This window comes from Eulemur rufifrons, chromosome 7 (assembly GCF_041146395.1).
Source record: "Eulemur rufifrons isolate Redbay chromosome 7, OSU_ERuf_1, whole genome shotgun sequence".
Classification (NCBI taxonomy): Eukaryota; Metazoa; Chordata; class Mammalia; order Primates; family Lemuridae; genus Eulemur; species Eulemur rufifrons.
In genome coordinates, this window is record NC_090989.1 from 148,977,341 (window position 1) to 148,983,360 (window position 6,020).

Sequence of the window (6,020 nt, forward strand, 5' to 3'; positions counted from 1 at the left end):
AAACCATACAGAGACCTAAGGAGTCTCTGGCGGTGTTCCTGGAATGCCTTTTTAAAGCTTACCGCCTGTATAGTCCCATAGATCCAGAGGCACCAGAAAATAGACATGCCATTAATATGCCTTTTCCCACTTCGTCGGCCCCTGATATTAGAGAAAGCTACAAAAAATAGAGATATTAAAAAGTGCTGTCTGAGTTAATAAAATTGCCCAGAAGAAAATAGACTGGTTACATACTTGTCTAACAGTTTGGACCTGTAGTATCTGGCTGGCCAGACTGCTTGTGGGCCATTGCTGCAACACCTGTCCTGGCAAAAAAAGCCTCTAAGCTCACTTTGGGGCAGGACTGTGTATCATAACCCCTCACTCAGTAGAGGCTCTAAAAAGCCCACCTGAAGAATAATGGCTTTCCAGCTCACGTATAACCAAGTGCTGTTGCTAGATTCCTCCGCCCAGGATTCACTTACTAAAGACAACTGCTCTTAACCCTGCCACTCTACTGCCGGAGGATAAACCGGCCGAGCCACTGCATAACTGCCATGAGATATTAGAGTCACTGGCCAATCTGAGAACAGATCTCACTGATCAGCCATGGCCAGACCCTGATAAAAGATTATACACAGATGGAAGCAGCTACGTGTCTGAAGGAGTCAGGTATGCAAGAGCAGCTGTGGTCACTGCTGACCAGGTTATCTGGGCACAAGCTTTGGGACATGGGACTTCAGCCCAGAGAACAAAACTTATAGCTTTGACCCAAGCCCTGAGGTGGGGAAAAGATAAGACTGTTAATATCTACACAAATAGTAGATATGCCTTTACTACAGCTCATGTGCATAAAGCACTCTATCGAGAGTGGGGCCTCTTAACCCCAGAAGGCAAGGAGATAAAAAATAAACTTGAAATATTGGCCCTATTAAAAGCAATCTGGTTACCAAAAAAGGTAGCTATTATTCATAATAAGGAGCATCAAACCACTGATTCCCCAGTGGCACGGGGAAATGCTTTTGCTGACACAACAGCCAAAGAGGTCGCACAAAAACCAGTGGGGCCCCTCCAGATTTTCCCTGTCTTGCCAGAACGGCTCTTACCACATTCACCAAGCTACACAAAAGAAGAAGTTAAAATTAAAAAAACTCTAAAGACTAAATCTGATGCAACAGGCTGGGAAATTCTCCCAGACAACAGGGTCTTGGTCCCTGAGAGCCTGGGGCAGAACTTAATTAAACAGATTCATCAAAGCACTCACCTTAGACGCACAAAACTGACTGAGCTTCTTCAAAAAAACTACTATATCCCCCAGCTTCATCAGATGGTTCGGCAAATAACGGCAAGATGCCCCACCTGTGCGCAGGTAAATCCAGGTAACGGCATTAATCTTCCCCTAGGAACTAGGTTACGGGGCCAAGCCCCAGGAAAACAATAAAAAATAGACTTCACCGAAGTAAAACCAGGTAACTATGAATACCGGTATTTGCTTGTGTTCGTCGACATTTTATGGATGGACAAAAGCTTTTCCTACCAAGTCAGAGACAGCACAAATGGTTGTGAAAAAGTTAATGACTAAAATTATTCCCAGATTTGGCCTCCCATTAGCATTGGGGTCCGACAATGGCCCGGCGTTTATCGCCAGAACAACTCAATTGTTGGCCCGGGTGCTAAAAATTGATTGGAAACTACATTGTGTCTATAGGCCTCAGAGTTCAGGACAGGTAGAAAGATGAATAAGACTTTAAAGAAAACACTAAATAAACTAAGGTTAGAAACTGGCGAAAACTGGATGAGCCTCCTTCCTTTTGCCCTACTAAGATCTAGATGTACCCCTTATGTAAAAGGACTAACACCCTATGAAATCATGTTTGGCCGGCCTCCCCCTCTCATCCCCAAATTAGGGGAGAAACAGGTCGCGGAACTAGGGGACTCAATACTCCTTAAATCCCTACAGGCTCTCCAGTCAAACATGAAACACAACCACAAAATGATAAAGGCAGCCCACCCCGGGCCTTCTAACCTTCCTCCTAAGCAAACTGTATTCCAGGTGCAGCCCGGGGACCTTGTGTAGATCAAAAAATTGCAACCAGCGACCTTGGAAGCAAGGTGGACCGGACGACTGCCAGTAATCCTTTCTACACCCACAGCCGTTAAAGTCGCCGGCAAGCGTCATTAAATTCATCATTCCCAAGTCTATTGGTTCCCTTGTAATTCATGGGACTATGAGATCACCACATCAACCTCTAAACTATACCTGGGTGCTCACCCAAACGGTTGATAAAACTATGGTAACTCACAATTCTACCATATCACAGCCAGTTCTTCATTTTGACCTTTGTCAGCTGTTTGGGTATAACTCTTTACAGATAGGGCGGAAAATCCAAAGCCTCCAATATTATGCTTGCCCCTCCACTGGGCCCCCACGTTGCCAAGTAAAAGGCCATTACTATTATGCCAAGTGGGGTTGTGAGACACTGGCCTCTTAAAAAAAAAAAAAAAAAAGATACAAAATGTTAAACTCATAATATTACACACCCATTATCACCATATGTATAAAAATAAATCAAAGATTTGATTTCACGTAAAAACCAGTGGGGAATGTGATGAGGCACAGTAATCAGTATAGCTCTGTGAGCCACAGTGAGGCCATCTTGTATGCAGGCTAGTGCAGCCATCTTGTGTACGGACTCACTGTTGTGTAAAGTTAAAAAAATTTATACAGTGATTAATTTGTAAGTGATTGTTTAAAATCATTAGGTGTATAGTTACATTGTACTACACTTGGCAGTTCCTTGGGAACATGTTCCTTGGATGTTCCACAAGGAAATGTTCCTTGATTTGATGGATGCTCTTTGCTTCTGTAAGTCTGCTTGCTTATAAATTATTATAATCAACATGTTTTTTTAGCCATATATATATTATTAATGTTGTTAATGATAAAAGTATATAACCCCTGCTCACTTTAAGCTCGGGGCCATTCTCTGTCTCTAGACTTTCCCAGAACAGGGGGTGGTCGCTGGCCAGCTAATAAAGACTCCTAATTTGGCTCAATTCAGTCTTTAAATAGTCATTTCTCACATCTTAGGCTACAACACAACCAAAGCAAGTTGTGGAATAGCCATCTCCTTTGTACTAAAGATAATGACCACATATAGTAGGCTGAGAAATCCCCCCCCCCAAGTGATATTCACATACTAATCCCTGAAGCCCGTGCATGTTATCTTATATGGAAAAGGAATCTTTGCAGACCTGATTAGGGCTCCTGAGGTAGGGAGCCTAGCCTGGATCCTCCAGGTGGGCCCTAAATGCCATCACACGTGTCCTTATCAGAAGGAGGCCGAGGGAGAGTTCACACCAATAGAAGAGGGACCACAGAGGCAGAGATTGGAGTGACGTGACTATAGGCCACGGAAGATGGAAGAGGCAGAGCACAGACCCTCACCTGTAGCCTTCGGAGGAAGCACAGCCCAGCTGACACTTTGATTTTGACCCAGTGAAACTGATGTGGAACTTCTGGCCTCCAGAACTGTGAGAGAACACATTTCTGTTGTTTTAAACCATCAAGTCTCTGCTCCTGGGTTAGGGCAGCTACAGGAACACAGCATATGCGTACGCTATAATGCAAAGCAAAGAAACAGGCCTGGGAAGATGCACACCCAAGTTGCTAACTGTGGCTCCTTCTGGGGAGAGGAAGGAAATGTTCACATTTTGCTTTGATTTTCTTAGTATCATCTGGGTTTTTAACAGTGCGTGCGTATCTATGCATGTATTACTTGTGTGTGTTTTTCAAAATATTAATAGTAATAAAGACCAAATTAGAATCATATATAATCAGGACAAAAATCTAGGATCTCACTTCAAAAGGATCACCAGATAAAGGCATAGGGTGACAAGGCATCATTTGTCTTACAGAAAAGGGGTTCAGTCCCACTGAGCACCCTCAACTGCACCGTGCAGAGAGCCCCTCTGCTGTCCCTTGGAAGGACAGAGGCTGGGCACTTCTCCCCTGCAGTGTGGCCCCTCTTGGTTGACGGTTGTCACCAGAGGTTTCAATCTCTCCGGTGCCTGCTGGCAGAGCAGGCAGGAAGGCAGAGAGTGACTCGGGCCCTTGAGGTGGGAACTGGTGTTGTGTGCAGGGGGATTGTCCACGTGGGGGCAGCTAGAGTTAGTCAGGGGCTGCGGGGCGATAACATGAGTGTATTTACTATAATTTTTTATTTTCTGTATTCTTGATTCTCTGGCATCTGGGGCCTTGTGGACTCAGGGAGGGACTGCCCCTCCCAGGGTTAGCTGATTCCTCGTGATAGGAAGTGCTCTGAGCATGCCTGTGGTGCGCAACCAACCTGAGTCCAGACCTCACCCGCCTCCTTTCATCGGGCTCCTGCAGTCGGTCCCCTGCCCTATCACACCTGTAGCCCAGAGCCCCCGAAATCATTCAAACTAGCCAATCCTATGCCTGCTTGGTGCCTGCCTTCCCTTGCCCATCCTCGCTGTGCAGACCACAGTCCGGGCTCCTGCCCATATGTCCACTCCCTCTGGCTGTTCAGCTCAGCTTGGCTGTGGCCCTGTGTGGCGTGCCATGCCTCCTGTTTCTAGGGGACTATAATTGTAATCAAAGCTTCTTCCATGGCAATCATTTTCATGTCTATGTGTCTTACCATACTTGCTTGCAACAAATCCTGGGTACATTTTAAAACAGTGGGGCACTGAAAACATCTGCTATAGGGGGGAGGGGGCCCTGGAGCCCCAACCAGGGAAGCACCTCAGAGATTGGAGGAGCTCTCCTCACCAGCAGCCGTGCCATGCCGTAGGCCGGGAACAGTGTTTGCACCTCCCTGCTAACCCCTGTTGTCTGAGGGCTTGTTTTCTAGAGAGCGTCCCATGTGCCAGGCACTGTGACAGTCTGGATGCAATGGCAAATGAGCCAGTGTCCCGCCTGCGTGGAACAACCGTTCACAGGGAGGGACGGACATTCACTGACTGAATACAGCATGGAGTGACAAGGCTGTGCTCAGGGAGGAACAGCGTGTTGCAGGAGCACACAGTGAGGGCATCCAACCCACTGGGGGGGTCCCAGGGAGGCTAAGCTGAGACCCGAGCATGAGAAACAGGAGGAGGGGACTATTCCAGGCAGAGGGAGCAGCGTGGGTTCTGGGGACAGAGAGGGTCTGGCCCTGTCCAGAATTGGAAGAGGCTCAGTGTGGCTGGTGCAGTTATGCATTCAGAGCATGTCAAAAGAGGGTGTGATGCAGCGCGTGCGAGGAGCAGGAACAGGGGTGAGCAGACAGGTAGGGGCTGGTGCAGGTGTGCGGGTAAAGGAGGGGGCGCCTGGGCTCAGGGAGTCGCTGAGGGGCCCGAGAGACGTTTACTAGGAAAAATCTGCAAGACTTGGATGTATGGGGCAGAGGAAAGGTGGAATGAAGGTCAGGCCTAGATGTCTGGCTTGGACAGCGCCCCCTTTTAGCCAGATTGGAAAAGGAGGGACATATTTGGGGGAGTGAGTGGGCTGGTGAATATATATAAAGTGGAGAACTTCTAGGTGACCTAGTGGTCCCTGCGCCTCTCCTGACTCTTAGAAATGGAACTGTGAGAGGTGGACCACCGCACTTCCTGCTCCCTGACACCCTTCAAAGGGCCTGAGGGTGTTCTCCCCAGAGGGGTGTTGCTGAGTGCTCAGTGCACCTGCAGACTGCACCCAAGTCATGCAAAGCCGGTGAACAGACCTGTGGAAATGGGTGGGGGGGCCAAGTCTCGGCATCCTCATCCTCAGGGTTGTCTGGGTGCTGTGGCTCCTGAGCACAGAAGCTGGAAAAAGCTGTTGCTCCGAGGGCTGCTCTAGTCACTGCGCTCGCCAAGGGCTTTCTTCTTAAAGGTGCGCCACTGAGTGCTGCTGGCATGCTCGCCTCGTCCTGGAAACCAGCCGAAAGCCACAAAGAGAATGGACAACAAAAGGCAAATTCCTTTTTCAGCAAACTCAGGAGGCAGACAGCAACATACTTGGGAAAGCAGTGTAAACAGCAGCCAGTTTCCTGCAG